Genomic DNA, 26,403 nt, shown 5'->3' with positions numbered 1-26,403 from the left:
ATATATTCTCAATCCGTGTTAACGGCAGCCCAGGGTGTTTTCTGCTGTTCATCAGAGGGCCTGTTTTCCCTATTGAGATAAGAAATTAAATCTGCAGGAGCAGAGGATGCTGGGTTTGCTGCAGGGTGGCGAAGCAGCAGCTCTGATAATGGAGCTGACTCCCATTGCGCAGGCTATGAGGCAAACAGCCGTGGCGCCAGCCCAACCCTGCCTATGTGAGAGGATAGCTAACAGTGTCACTCTGTAGAGGCTCTCTCTCTCTCTCTCTCTGTATATAAACACATGGTTATGAATATGACTGATGGAAGGAAAAGAAAGCAATTGTGTTTCACTGTCTCCACCCGAGTTAATAAATGTGAGGGGAAAAAAACAGGAAGTAAAACTGCATGGCTTGTTTTTGTGTAGAGCATGCTGACCCTGTGATTGATGGAGTCAAAGGGGCAACAGCATCCCTTTAAGCATACTGTCATCAAAGCACTGTCAGCAGGCTGGATGTGGTGGTATGTAAATGCAACAAGAGAGGGTTTTAATTTCAATTTGGGAACTCACCAGAATATTGTGTTGTGTTGGATGCTCCTCACAGGGTTCACTTCAAAGCAGTCTGCAGAGAGAAATAAACGGTCACATCTTAATGTGCAAGCACAAATACCACTGGGGTCCATACAGCAGCAGCTGTAATAGTGTCAGAATCATATAAAAAAGGTTCAATTTATGGTTTAATCTTTTGATTTCATCCCAGACTTAATACAAATGATTTGATATTTCTGTGGTGGTGGTGGTGGAACAATCATTTTCTGAGGAGAGCTGCTATGTCAGATCAAATTTTCGAGCAGAAATATGACTTCACCTGCCTCCTCCTGTAGAGATGATTTCCTGCTTTATACGCATAACTAATATTTTTTCTTTAACCTGCGCAATAATTAAACTCCCTGAACACCTTCAGGTTTTTTACTTCACATTTTTTTCATTAAGGCCACTAAATGCGATGAATGGATTCAATGAATATTGACGACTGGCGGAATGTTCCTTATTATGGGCCACTGCTGTGTGCTGTTCACTTTCCATACTGTTCAATAAAGCCCAACAGATTTAATAAAACACTATCAGGGATTATAATGGAAAACACTGACCATCGAGCTGCAGGTTAAATTAGTGGTACACAAACAACACACTACAGCTCATTAGTTTTTAGTAACCACGCATTTATAGATGGCTTCATGTGGTAAGACGCGTATAGTCTGATTTGTTATGGTTTACATTATTGCAGGAAAAGATGCAAAGTTGCTGATGTGTGTGGAAAAAATGTGTAGTTTAGTGATAAATGAACAACTGATGGGAGTGTGGATGAAGCCTTTATGTGTATCTGTGTTGCTATGATTTGACAGGAATGTTCAACTTTACACGAACAGCTGTTATTTATTTACTACATGTAGCCAACAACAACCACTTTCCTGGGTCTGTTTATTCCAGTGACTGACTTTACAACTGCATTTATTGACCCCTCCTGTGATAGCATAACCAGCTGAGAGCACATAGGCATGACTATCAGAGCAATTTAAAACAACAACAACAACAACAAACAAACAAAAAGCAGCTATTTCTGCTGCAGTGGTTTCATGCACACAATTAAACTCTGCAGAGCAAAGATGGAACAAAAAAAAACACAGGCTGTAAACAGTTTTCAAAGTACACTCACAAACTTCTTAAAACTCATTTAAACTGATGCAGTGCTGTGTATAGGCTAAAATTGTTCAAGGGAGCTACATTTCTCCTGTCTCTCTCTCTCTCTCTCTCTCCCAAGTGCACAACTATAGCCACACATAGAGCTATCAGAGTTAATTGAAGCTCTTGGAGATGAAGAAAAAAGGACCACTTTCCACTTCTTTCTTTTTTTTTCTGGAATAATGACAACAGAGGAAGATGATTCTCCTCCGTCACATTCAATTGATAAAACAGCAATCTTGATTAGAATCTCAACAGTCATTTTTTTTTCTTTTATCAGCTCCAGCCACGGCAGTACAGGGTGTTTGTCCAGCCAAGGAATATTTACCAACCCAAACTCTGCCTTCTACCAAGTGTAAACAAGCTAAGCCTCTACTACAGACCCTGTCCTTTAGAGGTTATTCATTACATTTAAGAGGCATCTTCTTTACAGTGTTTACTCAGCTCAAAACATTTAGCAAAAAATAATCCACCCCAACACAACTTCATTTTCAAAATGGCACGACACAATGTCCGGCTTTCTGACTGACCTAAGACTGTGATGTGAAGTACAATTTCACGCATGCTGCACTTCACTGAGACGTCCGTCTCTATGTTCATGTTCCCTGAAGCTCCCAGCACCAAGGAATTGATTAATGTGTATATATACACACACACACACACACACACACACACACGTGCACACACACACACACACACACACACACACACACACACACACTCTCTCTCTTTTACTTTCTCTCACACACACACTCACAGACCGCAAATATCACCAGAGCTATTCATGCTGCTTTAGCTGTCATCATACATATTGTGACTGCATGCTAACTGCCCCTTCATCTACTCATCAAACTCCCACGCAGACACATCAAACGCATGCACTGCACCCACATTCGCTCCAACTGACTGACACGGTGATTAGTTTTGTGAGTGAATCTTCCACTCTACATTTGGGTTATTGTTGTTATTTTTCTAATTAACAGCACTGTACTGGGATGTTCCATGTGCTAGCAGAGGGGTAGCACCAAAGCTTCTGCTTTAAAAACATCTTTCAAAGATCAAATGTTATTAAACATCATTCTGCCTGGAGCCACGTCTAAGATTCAAGCTTTGCTCCTTTGGGTAAAAATGGGTAATGCTTATCATTTGTTACACCAATTATTTGTCCTTAATTGTCCCACCTGTTACAAAATATATATATTTTATAATTATAATTTTCTATGTATATCTATATTTATAGCAGATCATTCAGCAGGCCTACTGTTATATCAAAAATAATTCTGCTTCACACCTACATATGCAGCCTCATTAATAATTATACTGTATATAGGACTGGTGATTTCTGTGTGACTGATGACTCATTAAACGCTGCAGCTGTCATGGTGGTGCTTTTCTAAACCCTGCGTAGCAACCCAGGCCTTTCATTTGTGGCCATCTTCAAGGACAAACAGCTATTTGTTCAGCAATAGAGGACTTCAGAGCTTCCACACACACAGTGACGCAGCCGTTTGGATCACTGTAAGCCTGGATTTCTTTGTCTCCATTAAGCAGCAAAATGGATGTTTTACTTGACACAGTTTATATTATGATGAGCATTCCACCAAAACTGAAGCAGTTTCATACTGACTTGTGTTATTGCTTTAATTTTCAGAACCTGTTACTCTGCGGTGTGTGACTGGAGGCCAGTGATGTCCATAGAAACATTATCGCCTTTCAGTTGAAACACCCTCTAGAATTCTTAATGAAGAGTGAACCTGCTACAGGGCGTCTCTATAGCAGTGTGTAACCCATGTGTGAAAATGCTGGCCATATTGCACATCCACTCTATTACTCCGCCTGACTTGCCACAAGGCTAAAATAAACATTTTGAGGCCAGGACCCACATTGCTATTACAAAGCCCCCTTTAAAAACAAATACAGAAACAAACTGCTGCCACGGTGAGCTTAACCACTCGGATATATCAGAGGCTATAGCCTTCAGAGTCTAACCAAGGCCTGCTCATTCTGCCTGCTTCATCCCCTCTCTCTTGATGCAATCAGAATAGAATAAAAAAACAAGATGTGACATGCAGAGAGAGGAAGGGATGCCAGAAATATACTTGCTTGAATCGACTGTGCGCACAAATGATGCCTGAGTGCAGCGTTTGCTTTTGTTGCACATGTTAAGCATGTTGTCATTTTACTATTCCAAACTGCCTGTGTTAACACTGATGCCTGAGCTGAGATTTAACAGACAGCATATGGCTCCCCTAGCATGCCCACAGTTGGCACACTGACCATTACCAGTACCCCCAGGGCGGCCAATGTGACCTCCAGAGATGAGAGAGCTCCAGACAAACACTACAACCTAAGGCAAAGTCGCAGCCTGTGTTGTGGACTCTGACTGCACAGAGATGATGGCGGGGGTGTAAAATGATGTGTTTTTTTATAATGATGTGTTTTTTTCTTATAATATTTGGTGGTGATTCCTTTTTTAAGGAAGGAAATCTCCTTGTGGAGCAGACAGTGACCGCGGTGAAGCTGAGCAATAATACAAGTTGCCTGAGAGGATCACATCAAATAAGATACGCTCTAATAATTGCTCTGGTGATGCAGCTATTTTTTAATATATATATTAAAAACATACAGTTACACTTAAAAGTCTGTGTTAACCTAAACCATGCCCCTCACATATAGAAGTCAGTGCACATAGGGGAACATGTCCCTATGTTGAACAATTGAATAACACACTTAGTCATCTCATATGAATAACTATGCAATAACACAGCACAAAGTTGTGTACCAGTGACCACAGAGGTCATCAGGGTCAGTCAGCCTGTAACATTCAGACTTAGGAGCATGCCAGAGATCAGAGTTTCCCCTCATCTTGATGAGTCAGGGAGGTTGGTCTGTTGCTCATGATCTGATGCTCTGGTAGTAAGCTCTTTCCCCTCCCCTTTTTCCCCTTGTGAGCTAAAGCCTCTGATGATGTCCGTATAGCTATTTATACACTAACGCATGCTCAGCAGATTTTCCAGCAGCACATAAATAATCAGTAGGTATGAGAGACACTGTGTAAGAAGGATGGGTTTACTTTAACGCAGCAACTTCTGGCTTCCAATGTACCACGTTTGCAACAACACACTCCTGGTTACATCTCTATTGTTATATCATTCTGTGCTGCTGACTTCCTCACCTCCAAAGCAGAGTTTTTACTTATTGATGCAGTCATAAACAAGTGACTGGCTGCATTAATGGGCATTTTTACCACAAAACCTTTAGTATCGATAAGGTCTCAGGGAGCCTAACACAGGTCAGCAACATTTTAGATTTCGCACTAATGGATCACTAAAACCTCTGCTTATCATAAACACCATAAAATACAGCTTTGGTTCAAGGTCATAGATGATGATGATAATTATGGATACTTTTATTACTAAAAACCAACAAATTCAGGAGAAGCACTTGTTTTGATTTAGAAGTATACATTATTCAGGAGCCACTAATTAATACACTAAAGCACCTCTGTGGCTCTCTGGTGATTACTAACTCACATGGATGTTACAACAGATTTTTAATGGAGAAAAAATAAAACATATTGTGAATATTCTGTGCTAGAAAGAGTACACACATGTTCACACTTGCACGTGAAAGCAGTGCATACACTGAGAATAGCGTAGAACAGTGTGATAATTATTTGTTGTATTCTGTATCCTGTTGATACTTGTAAATTGCTCCTTCAATAATACACAGGAGATTTTATTTTTGTTCACGTTTGAGCGTAAGTGCAAACAAAATATCACATGCCATGCAAATGTGGGCTCCTAAATTCAACATTGGGGACTATATTCTCTCTTCTGAGACTTCTCGGATGTTACAGTCTGTTTTCCAGAATAGCATAATCCTATTCCTAGTTTATGTTTTTTATACCAACATGAAAATGGAAGGAGAAATATATAGTACCACCACCAGCAGGTTTGCTTGGCATAAGTGTCTGTAATGGCAGATCATGTCTGCTGTGTTTAAAAGCAGCAGACAGTTTTCTAGGGAGAATCCTGTCTGGCTTTTACTGTGAGTAAACTGTTCCTACTCTGGCGGTGCCAAGACCCAAAGCACAAATATACTGCACCCTAAATACGATTATACACCACTCCAAATATTCTTCTAAGGGTACATCGTGTCCCTGTTTAAATTTGTGAGAGACAGTAACAGTCAGGAATCTTTCTGTGGATATATGCACGAAAAGAGACAAAACTGCTGCTCTTTGGTCATAAATACTGTAACTAGCACAACAATAAACTGTGTGTTTGGATGTTTACAATTTTGCAGCTTTTTTTGACGAAGCCGAGTTACTGAATCACACCCATATGTGCCTGTTAGGTTGACCAGTGCCTGTGTATCCTTGGTCTGCTGTGGCTGATCTCTGGGTTAGCCGAGAGGAAGAAAGGCTTCATGCAGATGATTCAGTTTTTGTTTCTTAAACACTACTTGCCTACAGTAAACACTGGTCCATGTTGAACCAATCACTGAAAATATCAGTTCTCCTGAGAGTAAATGTTAAAAGTGAGAGAGTAAATGTTAAAGAGAATGAAAAAGAGCAAGACTGTGTCATAGCTGCCAGATTATCTATTATTCCACATTTCTGGTGTTTCTTTTGCAAGGATGAGTTGAAACTCTGTTCTCTCACACCAACAGAAAATATGTGCACTATTTTTATTCGATTTATGAATCCTCATTTTCACAGTGTGGAAGTTTAGCTCTCTAATGACACCAGAACAGCTGTCATTACATACGACCCAGATATTTATAGCGACAAACTCACATACCTGTAAGCCACTGCTGCTGTGATAGTCTCATTTAACATTATTTATTATCAAAAGATAATCAATGATTCATACTGAAAAGAAGAGCTAAATAATGTGAATTGTTAGCTTAAGGAAATGTGTGACCATTATTAGGTTTAGATTTATATAGGTACATAAAAGAAATAAATCAAATACAGTGTTTGACTGTATGTTCTCACCTCATCTGTGATGTAATCTACACCTTTTCTCCCCACATTACCACATATTTCTGTGCAGTAAATGGCGGCTTTTGTCCAGAAACATTTTCACTAACAGGTGCTAAAAAAAAGCACAACAGATCTTGGTGCCATGTCAGATGGTTTCATTAAATCATTAAGAAAGCCTGATTTAAGTAATTGTGTAAGATCACTTAGAAAACATGCAGCACATCCCTTAAATTAGTCACTACAGCTGGAACACATGTATCACACCAGCTACAGCTATCTAATGAACTGAAAGAGGAGACCTACACACTAATGTGGCTGACACCGCAGCTAAGAATCACACAAAAATAATACACATATTTAATGCAAATACCTTTGCACACTTGTAGATTCCTGTAGATGATGTGAACGCTGCTTTTTTGTGTCTATCGCCATCTCTAACGGGTTCATCATTTTAAACATGAACTGAACAAGATTTAAGCCACAATATTACCACAAGACACACAAATGAAGACAACCTTGCAGCACCCACATGGAAACAGAACAGCATACCGACGAGGTTTCAATGCATAAAGGAGCAAAAATAGAGAACAGCCAAGGCTATGGCTTTCCCTAACAGCTGCCTTGTTTTTAGCAGAGAGATATGATACAAGTAGTTATAAACCCTGCCTTCACTCATCAAGCTATCTATTTAATATAAGTGAAAAAAGAGAGACTCAACAAAGCCGGGAAGTCTGATGAGACACAGAGTACAGTTCTGTCAAGTCTGAAAAGGTAAAGATTTTCTTTTGAGACTGCTGCAGAGAAAAGTCAAAGACATTTTGAAGATCGTTTTAAATCCAAATGTGTCATTTATAGGCTCCCAGCATATCACCACCTTTCTAATGGTGCCAAGGATGATATAGTGCTCTGATAATCCAGCAAACTACATCTAAATAGCAAATTATTACCAAGTGGGTAGAATGTAACTAGAACAGATCACTTCATATCAAAGCTGGAAGACATACAAGGCACTTTTCTTGCAATATCTCTTAATTGTTTGTTCCAATATAGTGGAACACAGTGCAAGCAGTTCACTCACATAAAAGCATTTTAATTTTAGCTCATAAAATAATTTAAATTGAAGCAGCGACTTTTCCGTTCAGCACTGCAATCTGGGCTCATTTAAAACTCAATAATTTAACTGGAATTCATGAGTTCCCACAAACACACTGATCAGTGGTGTTTTCACCTCCTGCTTGTACAAACTGTTCTGCAGGAGATTTAGAGTATAGTAAATGGATGGGGAAATAGATATATGGGCTTGATTTCCACTTTCAAACGTTGCACATTCCTCACATTGAAACATTTAAAACCTACAGTATCTACATCAGAATCTGTCCACTATACAGCACTGTAAGCTGAGATGAGATGCAATTAAACTTTAATGACTTCCATGAGGAAACTGGGCTGCAGCAGCACAATATTGATAGGATATAATAAGAACATCCTGAAATATGTTGCGTTGGATGCCGAGTGCCATTTCCAATATGTTAAGTGCAGGGTTTCAAATGCTCGGCATTGCAATAAAAGAAGCACAAACAAAGCCATTTTCAACATGAAGCAACATCAGAATGTGTAACGTCAACATTTTGCCTGAACCCACTTGTTTATGAAAAGCATTTTTTTTGTGTTTGCATAGCTCTCTCAGACAGTCATGGTTAGCTGGACTTGGACAGCCTTGCTTAGTCACGCTGACAGAACAGCGCTTCCACAAAACACCAGAAAAGCTCTGCGATGATCCACAGTTACACTCTCATTTGAACTCGGGCAACAAATGTGCCGAGAGCACCATTGTTTGTTTAGCCTCTGAGATGAGCAAGTTTTGTGTGTCCAGTTATTTGCTTGAATATCAGCAGGGCTCATAAATGCCAGAACACTAGGGTGCAAATGATAAAGTTCACTCTGAAAAAGCATTTTCATCATGTGTTTTGTCCTCACAGTGTCAGTGGACGTACAACGGCTAATAATAGTAAAGCTGACAACTACCACTGCAGACACTGTGATCAGGAACAACAGTAAGCCTGAAAAACGGTTGTATCCTATCCATTTATGTCAGCGTATTGACATCCCTGCTGATATTGAAAGGGATTATGTGACTTAAGTCTGCATGTTTCACATGCCCGAAGAAGTGTTCTACTTGGATGGAAGCTGATCTTGCCGTGCCAGTCAGCTCTGTCTGACTACTGACTTCCTCCTTCGCAGATAATCCTATGAAAAAGACAACTCTTTAATGCCTAACATCCTTAACGCAGCTCTCTCAATTCCCTGAATCAGAATTAGCCACCATAGATGCCCAATCCATTTTGTGTCTTACCGTGGACCTTTTCCACATGCCACTGAAGATGTGCCATGAACAGGAATCAGGTTCAAAGTGATTGGAACAGAAAGGCGTGCCAGATAAGGAATGTGGCAGAATGACGGGCCTACAAGACACACAGAGCCCCTGTTTGTTGCTGTTATCGGATTGATTCATCTTAAATTCAGTGCTGATGTGTTGTAAAATCTAATTTCTGTGCTATTCATCTTGTGTTGGACTTAATACAGATGCAGCTCAGGCCTCTCTTGGTCTTCGCTGCAAAAAAAGCTGCAGATTTCCATTAAGATAAATTGAACTATGCTCTGATAGAAAGGCTGCAAATACTCACAGTTAACCACATTTTCATGAGAAGACAACAACACATTTTGTATAAACAGACCACCTGCCACACATTTATGCTGAGTGACTTTTCCGAGGCATCAATATAGATTTTAGCCTGACACTTTGACATTACATTCAAATGAAAGTCACTTTTTTTATGAAAAAAAAAAGATGTGTGCAGTTCAGGACACCTGTGCCTGATAAAAGTGAAAGAAGGAAAGGAATATGGGCATGTGTCTGCATGAGTAAATGACATTATGGGCCAAATGCTCTCGACACCATCCGTAGAAAGGCAGAGGGGCCATGATGAAAAAGGACTGCAGTCAAACAGACTGTTTGCCAAGAAATTGCGAAGAAATGTCAATCAAAATGCTATGTCTGCAGGTTGAGTCAGCTCGCATGCAGAGAGAGAGAGAGAGAGAGAGAGAGCTCAAAGAATTTAAAAGGATGTCCAAAACATTCAGTTATGCTATCTGTACCCATAGGTTTACTAATGATGTTGTTTTCTATCTCATCTGCAAAAGACAACATGTTTTTTTATATATATTTAGAGCAGGGCAGCTGGAGGCACACCTTTATTTTAACTCATTATTTTAGTACAAAGCCTTGTTTATATCTCCTGACTTCACATAACTCTAGAAAAAGAAAGCTTAATAAGCATTCTAACATTTCATCGGACAGAATTTTATAACTAGACCAGCAAAAGACAAAATGAATCCCTACTACAGTTAGATAATGCATCAGCTTATCCACTGAGACTATTACCACTCCCTCAGCCATTAACAAACACATTTCTTATATTTTTTTACTGTAAAAAATGTTCTGCCCCTTTGTTTTCGCACACAGCTACAAGATCTATGATGTCTTAACTGCTGTTAATCTACCGGTCAGAACTTTCTCATTTAAACTTTGAAATTGATACTGTGAGGGAACATATATGGATTTATGTAGTAAACATAAACTTCAGACAATGTCAAGAATGTTAAATGCATCTTCAGGTGCAGTCATGAAAAACATTAAATGCTATGATGAGTGGCTCTCATGGGGATAATCTCGGAAAGGAAGGAGCAGAGGATGCTGCAGAGGATGAGTTCATCAGCGTCACCAGCCTCACAAACTGCAAATTAACAACACCTCAGATCAGAGCTCACAGAAATGCTTCACTGAGTTCAAGTAGCAGACACATCTCAAAATCAACTCCAGAGGAGACTGAATGAATCAGGCCTTTGTGGTCAAATTGCTGCAAAGAAACCACTACTGAGGAAAAACTACAACAACTGTTTCTGGCAAGAAACACAAGGAACGGATATTTGACCAGTAGAACTCTGTACTTAAGTCTGATGAGTCCAAGTTTGAGATTTTTTGTCTACTCCCCATGTAATTTCAGAAGCAGAAAAGGTGAACAGATGGTTTTGGCACTGTGTGGTTTCCACCCTGAAGCACAGAGGTTGTCTTGTTTGGTCTCCCTGAGCTGGTCCAGGTCTCCATATATGTTCTCATGCTAGGAATCTTGGGGTGATTGTTGATGGTGCTTTTAAATTAGACAGGTGAACTCAGTGGTTAAGTTCAGTTTTCTCCAACTAAGGCTCATTGCTAAGGTTAAACCATACCTTAGCCCGAGTGACTTTAGAAAAAGTCATCCACGCTTTTATAACCTCTCACTTAGATTACTTTGACTTCCTGTATATTGGAATTGGACAGTCAGAGCTTCATCGTCTCCAGCTTGTCCAAAATGCAGCAGCTCGTCTTCTCACTGCTTTCTTCACTTCACTGGCTACCGGTGAGGTGCAGAATTTTTTTTAAGATTCTTTTATTATATTATTAAGTGCTTGCATGGGCTGGCCCCTGGAATATTTATCAGACCTTGTGGCAGTGCGTCGGCCCTCCAGAGCCCCTAGGTCTGCCAAGCAAATGGTCCTGAAGGTCCCCCGATCTCTTTTAAAAACTAGAGGTGACCGAGCCTTCTCAGTCCTGGCTCCCACTGTGGAACTGTGGAACGCTCTGCCTTTTGCTGCGCGGTCGGCAAATGGCCTCCCCACTTTAAATCTTTACTCAAGGCACACTTGTTCACCTTGGCCTTTGCCTGAGTATAGTACCCCAACTCTTCGGGGTTTTATGCTTTATGATTGTACCTTTGTTTTATTGTATTGTATTGCACTTAATCTCTTTTATGTATTTTATTGGTTTTATTTTATTCTAGGTATTCCACTGTTAAGCACTTTAGTAGGCTATGGCCTTATAAATGTGCTATATAAATAAACCTGACATTGACAATGACATTGCCCGAGTACACCTCCAGGCTACACAAGGGCTATCTGACCAAAAAACAGAAAGTGTTGAGATGGTTTGGGATGAGCTGGAGCACAGAGTGAAGGCAAAGCAGCCAACAAGCACTTAACAGTTCTGGGAACTTCTTCAAGACGTCTTCACAACTATTCCATGTGACTTTCTCATGGAACTGACTGAGGGAATGCCAAGACTGTACAAAGTAAAGGGTGTCTTTGAAGTAAATACAAACCATACTGTGGTTTAACACTTTTTTGTGCCCTTATCTGTTCCTTCACAGTTCTGATGTTTTTAGTATTTATCTACAATGTAGAAAAAAAGAAGAAATACATGTTGAATGAGAATTGACTGATAGTAATCATTTAAAAATGTGGCATCCCCAGTGAAAAAGGAAAATGAATACTACTTCACAAAGCATTTTGGAAGGGCGCTTTGTTTACAAGGAGGCACCAGTTGAAGGTGCATGTATTACATTGAGCCAAATACTGTGTAAACATGACATAAAGTGCATAAATATATATATATTTGAAAAACTAGTTATATGAGTTACTGTGGCCTTTCATTTCCAGCAGTAACTTCATCGTACCTTCTATTTTAACTCACCTTAAAAAGCATATTCCTCGTAAAATGGAACTCTGTGTGTGATAGGTAAGTATTGAAATATCTCCAAATATCTCACAGTGAGCGGCATAATTGAAATAAGGTTAACCTCCACTTCTCTTACAGTTCGACAGTCTGGCCTGCCAGCTTTTTATGTTCATAAAATTTGATGGCATAAAGGGACACTGAAAGTTTGATTTCAGAATATAGTACGTGACCCATGTGCATGTGATCACATGACTGAACACATTAATACTGTATGAGCACTATGTTTAGTTAATATATTCCATACAGTGCTGTGAATAAGGGCCTTATGGTAACTTTCTGCTCTCTCTGCTTCACCAACTCACCTCATACCTCAAATAATTGAGGCATTTTAACAATGCTATTCTATAAAGAAGGCTATTCTGCTTTGAAGATAGTACCAAATACTGACTGTACACACTGTATCTGCCCTTTTAAAAGCTCTTGTGAAATTTTCCTTGGTTTTTCTGTCACCATGTAAGATAAGACTGATGTAACTTCACAGTGGATTATCTCTCAATTTAGAGATTCTTTTGACTTCTTTAGCACTGGGTCTTGCATCACCATGTTTTTGACTCTGGAGCAATGATGCTATGCATAATTGTGAAGAGAGCGGGACGACAATGACTTCTTATGACAATGAATGACAATCAGGCTCAATATGAATGTGACCTGCATTTTGCTATTGTTGAATCATAGCTCCTTCTATGTGACTGGAAGAAGAAGAAAAACATCTTAAGGCCTCATAAAAAAAGCTTATGGCACTTTCATATTAATGAGGTCAAATGTGGTTAGCAACAGTTCGCTGCATCCCCACAAGTAATCACCAACAGCCATATGCTTTTCTGCACATTTTAGTTGCTTGAATCCAAACTAGACACCCTTGTATTATGCTGCCTTTAACCACAAAGAACAAGGAATGAGACAAAAAAAATAATTATTGTTGATCGTTAATGCTTCTGGGAGCAATGAAACAGCTTTATAATGCCTTGTTGCGCCATGAGAATGAGGAGAAAGGGAGGAATGAGAAAGATGTTGCTCAGCCAAGGTCAATTGTTTCATGTTAATTTTATTATGGAGTGGGAAAGAGCTATATAATCACTTTATTAAATGGTGTTCAAAAAAGTTACTGATGGGTACAATAATAAAAACATATTGTCTTTTAAGTGAAGGCCAAACCTATTTATTACCACAAAAAAAAAAAAACAGAACAGCTGGATGCAGCGTTATTTGTGGTGCAGTCACAAAGTCATTGATGTTGTGATGAAACTGAGCCGTGCTTGACAGCATCCATTATTTATGACAGCATCCTTTACACGTCTGCTCGGACACATTCATTAACACGGTTTGGGTTTTATCTAACTGGAGGCATCTTGACCAGACCAGTAAAAAAAAAATAACACAAAGCTATTTATCATAAATTTGAGATCATTTACATTTAAGTTAAGGAGAGAGAGAGAGACGGAATCCAATTATGTGACAAGAGCAATATTATATCCCTCATGGGAATAACCAGTGAATAAGATTCACCCTGCAGAGTTTAAAGCTAGATTTCAGATTGGTGTCACTGGAGTTAATCCCATTAGAGGGCCAAATAGAAGCCAGGGTGAAAGAAGGGATATGTATACAGAGAAAATGGGATCAGTGCAGAGATTCAGCCAGCCAAGCAATGTAAGGGTGAACTCATGGTTTAATGGATTAAACCCAGTGAAGCCATGATGATTAACCTGACCCCCATGTTGCAGAGTTGGCCCCTTACACCTCAAAGCTAGAGAAATATGTGTCTATTCTCTGGGGGCTTCAATCTAGACTGTCCTGCAATCATGGCCACCAGACAAGCCCCTTGGACACCCCGCAGATCCATCTGTGAAAGGCAGATGACGGGGGAGTTTGACTCGTACAACACACCACGCCATGACTCACAGATGGGAGCCAGCTCAGGCAGGATTTGTCACCATAATGGGAACGTGTCTGTATATGCGTGCTGCATGTGTGCACATGTGCTTGTGTGTCTATGCAAGTCTTCTAAGGGGTGTCTGTGAGCGCGTAAGTATATGTGTGGTGAGACTGTGGTGTTGACTTTCAGCGGAAAGGAGGTGGGTGGAGGAGAGGCGCTTTGACAAGTGTGTGATGCATGCTCCTGTGACGGCAGCAGTCATCAGAGAGCACTGGGCTGTCAGAGACTGATAACCCAGACAGGAGGAGTTTACAACGACCCCTGTCACTGGGCCTTATCCACAGTTCAGCAGGGCCCTCCTTTCAGAGCCTTTTAAATGTGCTCAGGAATATGATTCTGGATTTGTCTGCTTATTTAGCGCTGAAATAATGTCAAGACACAGAAAAGGTTGTACTTCTGACAATCCTCAACTGTCTATACTAGTGTAAGTTGGATAGTGAAAGCACAACTGTTCTACTGTTCCTCTAAATTTAAACATACTGCCCAGAACAGTGTTTAGTTTGTGAGCACCACAGCAGCTTTCCCTCACTTTCTGCATGCATAAATCATTGTTGAGTGATGATATGTTATTTTTCACTTTCAATTTACTATTTATGAATTAAAATGTAGCTGAAACGGTACACAGATGGAGTTGCTGACAATTACCATCCTACCATGACCAGCGTTGCTAATTAGCGAGCACGAAAACAGGCCTTATCTAATCTGTCAATCTTATCCTCCACAGAACATATTTGCATAGGTGTAGGAAGAGTATATTTTTCTGTTTTTCATAAAGGTCTGTTCCTCAATTGTTTTCTTTTGGTATCATCTGTTTTAGAGGTAAAAATGTTGTTAGTTTACTTTTTTTTGCAAGTCACTTTCTTCAGGTCAGTATTCTCAGCTGTTTCACTTTTCAATGAAGGAGAATGAGCGAGCACCTTTGTTCATTGACTTACTCCTCCAGAGACACCAGGCACTGGTAGTCAAGTGAAAGAACACCTCACTGCTTTCAGCCACCCCAAACAGTACAGCACACTGCTCTAGGGAATCGTCAGGTAAAACCTTTCTCTTCATTTTCTCAACTGCTCTGTAAATGATGTATTTGTACATCTGTAGTTGAATATTTTTCTGTGATTGAACTGTAGGTTATACATCCTGAAGGAGGATGTAATAATTTTTCTCATGATTTATTTGTATTCTGATGACTTTTTAGAGAGATAAATATGAAAGATATACAAAATACTAAAATTCATTAAGTCAGAGTAATGCTGGTGGTTTTTTGGGTGTTAAAATTGCTGTTCAGCTAACTCAACTTTGAGATGACTGCACAGCTTGTCCTCACCAGGAAAACAACAACAGCCGCCCTCCTGTGGTCCAATGTCAAAGGTGTTGGTCAGTGCAGGATTTGTCATCATGCTACCCAAAAAATACATTACACATTCATAAAATGTGTGTTCAAATGTTGTGAAATTGTCAGTCCAGATTAGACAGCTATCCAGCTAAATGATGTTACATGTTCTAAAAAACAACAACAAACCACTTCTGAAAGCACGGACAGTTAATTGATGAACATTTTTTAAAGTCTGTAGGTTGGTGTCAAACTGCAAGAAAATCAGGCAGAAAGGGCCAGAGTACGAGTACACAGCTTGTTCATGCAAGCAGAGCAGATGTGCTTTAGTGAATTACATAAAACACACAGATACAGCAATCTGCCCATTTAAATGCTCAATTAGTCCATTCCAGCTACAGTATATGTGCTTCCCAGTAAGAGAGAGAGTTAAAATAATTACAGTGGATTTTTGAAGCCTAACCATACTAGGCAACAGGAACATGCAAATCCAACATGTCTCTCCATCATTTGCACATTCTTCTGCATGTGTGTGCGTGTGCTTTTCTGGTGTGTGTGTGTGTGTGTGTGTGTGTATACACACACACACACACATATATATATATATATATATAGTCACTATATCGGTGTACATAATTTGTCCTTTTTTTGATCGCACAGAATATTTTGACTTGTTTATTTATGCTTTTTTATCTATTATTTATGCTTACTTGGAGTTGCCTGCCTGCCTGCCATGTTACTTGCATTTCATTGCTCAGATGACCCCTTGTCAATACTGCGCAAATCACAGTAAACCTCTCTGAAAGGTCTCTGTCCTGTCTAGCTCATCTTCTCCTCCCTTCACCCGGCCGACTGTCAGCAGGAAGGTTCTCCCTTATGACTCGGGTCCTGCTCAAGGTTTCTTCCTGTAAAAAGGAGTTTTTCCTTGCCACTGTTGCTCTTAAGGGGGTTCAGTCTCTGGGTCTCTGTGAAGTGCTTTGAGACAGTTCTGACTGTAAAATGCACTGAATTGAATTGAAACTGAATAATGAATAAGAAAAACTAAGGTTCATTGCTAAGATCATACAATGTTCAACAGTACAGACCAACAAAAATGGTGAATGAGTGTGTCTACACTAACTACAAGAAACTTCTCCACAATTTTTTAGGCAATCGTGAGTCTAAAATATTTAATATGCAACCGAGTTTAACCATTAGCCACTACCACTGCTGTGATCTATGGCTGCTAATATCACAGCTTCATCTTTGGTGCAAATAAAAGCAGCTAAAGGTAATGTTATGGCTGTGTCACCAGCTGCCCGGCAGCAGATGAGAGCAAAAGCAGTTGTGTGAATCAAAGTTCAACATAATCATGTATTACACATGCTCAGTACAATACAAAACACAAATGAGGGTCATGGCTCCATTACTCACTCAACGCATTAGCCAGTTTACAGTTTAGTTGTCATAGTAGATGCAATATAACTTGTGCACACAGGCTCATGGCATTGAGTGGCACCACAACCATAAACATGGAAATAAGCACGCATTTAAATAAATACAGTCAAAATAATAATACTTTATGTGCCACACACACACACACAGCACAGAACCATATGTGAAACAGAGCATGTTTTTAAGCCATATCTTTGGAACTGCAAAACACATAGAGATGTAATGCCAGGGGAAACTTCCCAACTTTTTCTCGACTGCTAACCTTGATATTGTCAGCCTTTGTTTTCTGTGAGGAGGCACTCTACAAACTCACAGCTACTTTCAGTTCCACAGAGGGTGTTCCATACTCGAGTCACTTCAAACTTTCATGTGGCTGAGGAGGGATTAATTTACAGCTAACAAGGAGGGTATCTCATCTAAAATAAAGGAAACGCAGCCAGGGATTCTAACATGTTACTCTGATTATGTGCTGCTAATCTATTATTAACACTGCCAAACGTATCCTACTGAATGTTAAGCACCAAAGCACCTTTGTATTATGTTAATACAGATTTTTTCATGAATACTTTTTATTATAAGGCGGTCTATTCTTTAAGAAGTCTTACTGAATCAATATTAACCATATTAAGTAAGCCCTCACAAACAAACAAACGTGTCCTGGAAAATGTTACACATACACCATGAATCTTGTGAAAAGTGAGAACCACACATCAAATGTTAGCATTCCTCCTAAATGAAGAGTACTACGTCAATATTTACAATTCAAGACCTCACACCAGCATAAGTTCATCCTAAGTTCAGTTCAGATCATGACAGCAGCACGGTGAGGACATTTCTGTGGTTAATTCAAACCATCTCTCTCTAGAGGATCTCAAGGAGAAAAATGTTAAAACCTGAAAGTATCAGGGGAGAGAGAGACGAGTCTGATGAGCAGAGCAAACCTCTGAAAATACACCGTTGTCTGACCCGTTAGATGACCTGAAGAGAATACTGAGTGAATTTTGTTGTTTTATTTACTTCACAGCTGGGCTGCTGCAGCTGCTGTAAATGTCTGTGCCTGATAAATGGCTGTGTAGTTTGAATGGACTCAATGCTTAATAAATCTTAACCATTTCCTTGAAATCTGAGTGTTTTCAGCAGACCATAAACACATTTTCACACAATGCCCTCCAAACTTTTGGAGAATGGCCAGCTCTGAGTATATTGTGTGTTTTGTTTGATGATTTTAATGCTCGCCCTGAGGGCACACATGCCCACCCACGACCATGCTGCACCTATGTAGGGCAAACACTTAACTCTCTCACAACAGCTTCTGTATGGAAATAGAAAGGATCCTTCTGCATATTACAGTGAATTACAACACTTAAAAAAATACTGACAGTTCACTTTTCATGAAATTCTATTTGATGCCTCATTAAGTTTAAGAAAATGTCAATCTTAATATAAAGCCACAGAGTTGATCAAATGGTGCATTTATGCCTTGTATATTCTGCTCGTCACAGCCCCATGAGGTTGACTTTTAGGCTCACTTTGAATTTATGTTCACAGTCAACATGGTGCCTCTCTGAAGGAAACTGAAAAAAAGGAATGAAAGTTGGCATCTGTCTGCCATGGAATCAAAATTCTCTGCCACACTCCCAACAGCAGCAGTGTAGAAAGAAAAAAAATCCACAGACAGCGAGGGATAAGGCGATCCTCCTATCTTTTAAAAATTTCCGCAGCAGATTCCAGAAGTGCTGCCATTGTGCAAACAAAGGCAGAATCCATAAATGATACACCTTGTGTGTCTGAGAAAAGAGCTGTGTGGGTGTAGCACTAATGGAGAACTCCTCTGACAGGGAGCTTTTACAGTTTCCTTATGAAACCTGCATATTCCGCACAGGTGAGTAAAATGATGTGTTTGCAGAAAAAAGAAAGATTAAAGATTTTATGTTCCAAGACTGACTCCTGATTGTTATAAGGTCTAAATAGTACAGTGTGAGTGTGTCGCCGCTGTAGCTCCTACTGTTTGTTTTTATTTGTCATAACAAAGCTGCTACACGTTGGAGTAATAGGCATTCTTCAGGAGAAGCCACTTTACCACTTTCTTTTGTGTTATTTTGAAAACACTTTGCCATCCCTTGTCTAACACCACAGCCCAATACTGTTCTTCTTAGCATACTAAGTCACACTTCCCATAAGCTAAGTGGCTGCAGTACCAGTGATGACTATGTGTGTTGAATGCAGCTTTAACAAGTACCATGCACAGCAAGAGGAAATTAGTCCGTTAACAATCACTAAATTAAGCCATTTTGTGTCCTGAAGACGCAGTCACGTTGACCAGACTGCACGCTGGAGTGCATTGTGGCATGTTGGCCCTCATAACTGACAGAGAAAGACAGTTTCCTGAACAAAAAGAGACAAACCGAAAAAACAGCCCGATGGGAAAATTACCCTGCGTATTTTTAAGAGAGCAGTGAGTTGCTACATGCTTTTAATTAATGACAAGGAAGGAAGTGGATGGGAGAGCACGGAGGAGGGAGGGAGGAGAGCAAGTACAGACAATCAACATAAATATCCTACGACAGGGTCTGAAGGGAACGTAGCAGCAGGCATTGGACTGTCAGCTGAAGGCTTGATTAATGACAGCTCTGTAGACCGGAGGTGGTTTTTATTCACAGTCATACAGATCTCCACTTGGCCCAGAGTGTCTAAAAAAGGAGATTATTCTTCTACAGATTCACTCATTATAAATCAAACAGGAGACATCATCTCCAGGAGTATCCATGTTTTGTCAACAACAACATGATTTATTTTCAAGAAAAATGTTGTATGACAAACATGGTGGTGAATTGGCCCTCTAACTGCAAGACAAAAAACTCGTATCATAGATCTAATTATTGTTGTGTTAAGCATTCCTTCAGTGTTGCTCCTTTTAATACTGTTGGCTGGCTTATTCTCTGATTAATGATTATTTTATGAATGTGTCGTATGATGATCAAAGTACTGACTGTAGCCTCCAACAGATGTAAGTAATATGTGTAATATTTACTTTATGTGAAATTACTGCTGCTGTAATTAACACGGACATTTTTCCTATTATTTTGACACATTTAACATGCGGGAAAAAGTTATGAATAAAATATTTCTGTTGCAATTTCTGAATCATGCTCTTTAAAAAGTTGTCTGACAGATTTTTGCAGAAAATATATCACAAAGCTGAATATAATTACCTTACAAGTAAAACAAAGTGACACTACAGACTCACTTGACTACACTACAGGAGTGTGGTGCACATGGTACTAAAACCTGTGAGAGAGGGTGGAGGCTGCCATCCTGTTATCACAGTAAAAGACTGACAGCAGTTGTTTCAATGGCATTGGGAGACACTTTCTATAGTAATACACACCTGTATGCAGAGGGAGGATGAACATGCTTGAGCAAGCAAAGGAAGATGCTGCCACAGGGGACTGCTGGACTCACACGGTCATCACAGTGACAGATGACCAAAGGAATCTTGTACTATTTGTAATAAAACAGAGAAGCAACACTATACTGTGGTCTTCCTTTTCTCCTTGTTAAATATAGAGAATTCTAATAAACTTTTCATTGTGTTGATTATGTGAGTTTATATTTAAATATTTATTATTATAATCCTCAGTCTTAGGAGGGTATACTGCAAATGAATCAGAGCACATTGATTGATTATGCTTAGATACAGACTGACTTTGTTACACCACACTGCACTAAAATACTAAAATACTATAATAATGGAAAGGGAATTATGAATATAAAAAAATATATGAACACAGCAGCCAGAAATGTACAGAATATATTTATCTATTTTTTCAATACAGCCAACATCTTAAATGTATAAATTCCACAAGATGGAAAAGCCATGCTTTGACAGAATCTTGGACGAAGGTGCCTATTTAGAATTGTGGCACTGTTGCCTGTAATATTATATTAATGTCATAAAAAATGAATGCTGAAATCGTAAAGACCACTGAATGACCACCCTCCTAGCTATACAGTGGAAAGAGATGACATCTGCAACAGAATCATTTGTTGTGCAGCTGTCTGTCGATGCTGCTGTTTGTGGTTTGATTTGTAAAGGACTAAAGCTTGACTGTGAAAACAGTTTTTCAATGTTATTATTTTTCCTACACAAATGTGCAGAGTATTTGTCCACGCAGACAACGTGAGGGTTTAATCATTCAGGTGGTAGTTTAGTAATACAGACCCAAGACTGCTTAACAAACAGGGCTGAGCTGTGAGAAGCTTATGTGCATGTCCACAATTGTATACAGTATTACACACTGATGGTATGCGCAATGCTTCTGTCGGTGTTGTGCAGTGTGTTCACACTTCACAAGAGCAATCCCAAAATGCAGCACAATCTCCTCCTACATATCCATCAACATCTCCAAGCCACTGCCACATCTCAAAGGATCTCTGTGTACAGACAGAGATTACTCCTAAAATCTAATACTACTAAAAACCACTGTAATAATTTTCATGATTATCAATCACTTGTAACTACTGTATGTGGTTGACACTGACACTCATTTTTCAGATATTCAATTTTCAATAAAAATGTGAGCTTCTCACCATTAAAACACATACTCATATATTCATAAAACTGGCTTCAGAAGGCTGGTAGCTACACTGTCTGCTCACAGCTTTACACTCAATCAAAAGAGTTTTTTTTATAAATATTTTTACTTATTATTTTTTGGAGTGTTTGAGAGACTGCTTCACAGACACAAACAATTTTCCACTCGTAATCAGAAAAAGTAAGTCCTGACAGCAGACATCTGACATCAAAGTGTCCCGACCTTGTTACAGCCTACAGTCTGACTCAAAAACCATGCCCTTCACATTATGGATATTTACATAGTGGTCGCTACAAACAATTTCCAATTTCCCCCTGCGGGATCAATAGAGTCTTTCTGTCTGTCTATCTGTCTGTCTAAACACTAGCATTGCAGAAAATGGGGTTTTCTTGTTTCAGGACTAGCCAATAATGACTTGCCACTTGAGAAACAAAACATGAAAGTGGTCATTTTTTTTGTTGGTTGTTGACTCTAAAAAAATTACACCCTACATCCAGTGGCAGTACAAACAGAACCTTCCATGTATCACTTTTAGCTTGGTTGTCAAAGCTGTCACTGCTGGTAATGCCATCTACTCCTGAACTGCCACAACAACCAGCCCAGTGACACCACCATCTCTGCTTGGACCAGAGGGCACTACACATGTTAGTAAATCTGTAAATAAATTGTGATTATTTTAATCCTGTTCCTGTGGTTCTGCTGTTATTTTTTTAGATGGACAATCCATCTTTAAATTATGCTAACCAAAGTTGGTGTTTAACTTCCATCTTCAGGAATAATCTGCGCTCAAATTCACTTCTATAACTGGAGTCATTAGAGTCTAAATCTGCTGCTGTCTATAATTCAGTTCACTGTTTAACATAAATATTCAATGAGCTCGCGATTTCAGCTTGGCGCCATCCCTGCACAGTTTACAAAGCTGACACAGGTGACATGGAGGGCCGTCTTGGTTGACACGTCTCTACAACATTGCGTGGCAATTGGGGGCAGTGCTGCTGGACTGGCTAAGTGGGGTGGTGGTCCCTCTTTTTAGGGGGGGAAGATCGGAGGGTGTGCTCCAACTAGATGGGGATCACACTCCTCAGCCTCCCAGGGAAAGTTAGCTGGACCAGCTCTATATCCTCCGCAGGGTACTATAGGGCTCATGGGAGTTTGCCCAATCAGTCTACATGTGTTATGTGACGGGTGCTCTATAGGGGTACGAGGTCCGTGGCCCTCTGCTAAAGGTTGTCCGGCCCCTGCATGACCGGAGGAGGAGCAAATTAGACCGTTTTCCGGTGTGTGTTCTCTGCCAGAGCTGCCCTCCGTCACCTGTTCTGTTCATAATTTTATTTACAGGATTTCTAGGCGTAGTGAGGAGGAGACAGAGAAACTATGTCTCTCGGCTTGCCTGAGAACGCCTCAGGATAAGCTGGAAGAAGTGTCCATGGAGAGGGAAGTCCAGGTGTCTCTGCTTAGGCGGCTCTCCCCGCAACCTGGCCTTGGATAGCGGATTGAAGATGATGGATGGATGGAGCATGCTATTTTAGCACATTATTCCTAGCTACAATAGTCTGAAGATAAAATCCACTTATGTTTACTTAGCAATTTAATAATCTCAACTTCAACAAATCTCACTGGTTTTTTTCTGAGGGGGCATCACAATAAAGGATTCCCACTGTCTTCTAACAAATTTGTTTTACAGAAAATGTTAAGTTAGCATGTTAGCTTTATGAATAAACATTAGCATAGTGTATCAAATAAAGAAAGCAGAAGGAACAGAAGGAAATACAATCGAAAATACTTTCTTGGAAGTTAAATGACATATGACAAATTAAGAACTGGACAATTATTAAAAAAATCTATGAGTCAATAAATGTAGCAGATAAAAATCTATTATATATATATATATATATAAGCAACAATTAGGAAAGAAAAGCATCTGACATCAAAATGCGGTGCATGTGTAACACAGAGTTCAACCATTTCCCTTATATTATGATTAATCCACTTGATGTTCCTGACAGAAAAAGTACAGATTGGCTGCATCTAGAAAATCAAGCGAAGCACAAAATGCAGAACAAAAAGTCACAGGGGGTGAACATATTTTTATATGCAACACATGCTGTGTTCATGGCACTGTGTTTGACGTAGCTCTCAGTGGCACTGACAGAACCCTCTGCTCCCCTAAAGTCACAAAACTTTCAGTTTGTATTTATTGCAAGTCAGATAAAATTAAAAAACGGGAACAAAACTGTGTGTCTGGAACATTTCCTCTCCATTAACTCTTTGTTGCGTATGTGGTACATTTTCTTGTTGGCTCATTTCCCTCCTTATACCTCTATTTTTGTGCATTATTCATAGAACATTTCACATTTTGTTTTAATGTTTATTTACTCCATTTTTGTGCAGAACCCTTAATTCATTTGGTGCTCAAGTAAAGGAACAGAATAAATGTCAGGATGAGAGCTGCAATGCTTTGCAGCTGCACAAATGTGCGACTTCTGAAGAATTTCCAAAAATAGAACTGGTAACTGACACAAGTAATTCACATGGTAAAGGTGAGATTTAGGTGAGACCTAAAACGTACTGCATTTTTGAACACTTTTTAACAATTAAGGATTACGTGTCATTATCCATGTGTCCTTAACAAGAGCCTGTAGTGGTCTGGAATCTGAAATAAGGTGCTAGATGCAAAATGTAGGGAGTGAAACTGTCAAACTTCAAACACCTTCCCTCGTGATACCTTCACTCCAGCCTCATTTAAATACTACATCCCAGTGTGTTTCAGCTTTGAAGCTTCCCTACTCGTCTCCACACGTCTTCCAGTAACCTGGAACTGAAATGCGATTTGACACAAATACATTTTGTTCCAAGTCACATGGTCCTCATGAGCAGCAGGTCTATATAATATTAAATGGAAATTGCTGTGTTTGTGCCAGTAGTTGGGGGTTGAAATCATGTGATGCATCTGTGGCCATATGTGTGGTGCATCATTCATTTAAACACAGACCAACTGAACGGCTCTGCTACGAAAGTCTCTGTTTCTTTTAATTGTGCTTAATGCAGCAAGTGACCCTGAAAATGTACTGTGTCTGAATAATTACAAGTCTTCCGTCCAAGTATTTAACAGCCTGTTTGTTACTCACAACTCAATGTGATCATTCAAACAAAAAAGAAACATGCTCAGAGTAAATGTTTTTCCTAATAAATACCTATTAAACAAATGCACACTTTAATTAAATAGTAGGTTTGGTAAAGACAAGGTCATGCTCAATGCAAATAATGTAATAAACTACCCATAATACACTAGTACACACTTATTGGAACACATCCTGCAAACCTTGTCAACAACAGCAAGTCCTTCTTGTTTAATAATTTATGACAAAATAGGATTGGCTATGACACCAATCTGAATTTTGCATGCATGAACAAATCATCGACCTGGCAGGCATCAAAAATAACTATTTTCTCACATTTAGAGATTCACACCCAAAAAAGAATTACTATTATTTCTCAGTGGGCAGCCCGTCCTCACTAGTAGAAGTCAAATTTCAAGGTGACTCAAACAGCTGGTGTGCACAATGCTATTCTCCCCTGGGGTTGGTGCTCATCATTAGAGAAAGCAAGTTTGGCAGATAAAAGAGTCTGGTTTAAACATGATCTTTTCCTGAACCTAACCCAATAGTTTTGATGTCTACACCAGACTGACATCTGTTTGTAGCAGTTTTTTTAGCAGAGTCTGAGATTTTCAGTCATTAACCTTACACTGTCTTAATTGTTGATCTTTATATTACCTCACAAAAATGATCATATTTGTCAGTTGCATCAACCTCTTGATGAGTGTCAGACAGTAATTGTGATGTGTGTGTAGAATCATCACAGTGTAATGTGACATCTACTCCTATAGATGACCTGTTGAACAGTGAAACTATGGGAAACCCCCATGATAGGGGACAGAAAACAGGTTAAGGAAGTTTCAACATACATGTGTTTGTTTGTACAAATGTAGTCAGCATTGACATTTTCAGTCATTTGTTCCCAATTGCAGAAATATGCTGACTTCAAAGGTCAGAAGTTTGTGTCAACAGATGAGTGATGTGTGTGACATCTTTGTTACATGTTTGATTCTTGTCAGAGCATCTTCTCTTTCTTAAAAAAATAGGAATTTATGACACAATCCCTTCTCAAGCTGAAAGATTGTGTTTGACGGTGATGGGAGATGTTGCCCCACTTTCTGCTTAACCCCCATGGGAACGGTCCTCACTCTTCCCTCCTTGCCTGGTTAAAAACAGAGAGCCAGGCGCAGTGAAACAACTGCACTAAATACAGCCCTGCAGTTACCATAGAAACCAGCACTAGTGCATCCCTGACTAGTCCTACTGTATTTCATTTTGTACTTGACCCAGAAAAACACTGGGAGGTTGATGCTTAGTTTCTTCACAGACAAAATTTTATGGAGCATAGGTGATATAACCGACAAAAATGCATCAAACTGTGAATGAGGAATACGCAAAAGAAAAATGCTTTAAACGGGAGACAGAAGGGACAAAAGCGGGGGTGTGAAAAAGATAGAGACATATAAACGTGAGGCCAAGTCATGATGCCAAAGACGCCGGGGTGAGTGAATTTACAGTGACAACAAAATTGAGTGCCATCGCAGGGATGGCCATAGCTAAACTGAACTGGACAGCACATGATCACATTTGAAATATATCAAGTCCTACTTGTTCTGGCACCTTTAGATGATAAAGGACGATGCGACACAGATTTTTTTTTCTCCAAGAAGTAGTGTAGCAATGCTGCTCTTTA

General features: G+C 39.6%; 1 protein-coding gene across 2 annotated transcripts in view; it reads right to left on the bottom strand.

Moving 5' to 3' along the window:
- Positions 1–26,403, bottom strand: part of lrfn1 (leucine rich repeat and fibronectin type III domain containing 1) — a 94,656-nt gene that overhangs the window by 42,995 nt on the left and 25,258 nt on the right. For both annotated transcript variants that reach the window (XM_028419662.1, XM_028419663.1), the window contains exon 2: positions 550–601. The gene's annotated coding sequence lies outside the window, so the exon portion shown is untranslated. The remainder of the gene's footprint in view (positions 1–549; positions 602–26,403) is intronic.

This window comes from Parambassis ranga, chromosome 13, assembly GCF_900634625.1.
Source record: "Parambassis ranga chromosome 13, fParRan2.1, whole genome shotgun sequence".
NCBI lineage: Eukaryota > Metazoa > Chordata > Actinopteri > Ambassidae > Parambassis > Parambassis ranga.
Note: the sequence above shows the minus strand (reverse complement) of the source record. Positions and strands in the feature narration are given on the sequence as shown.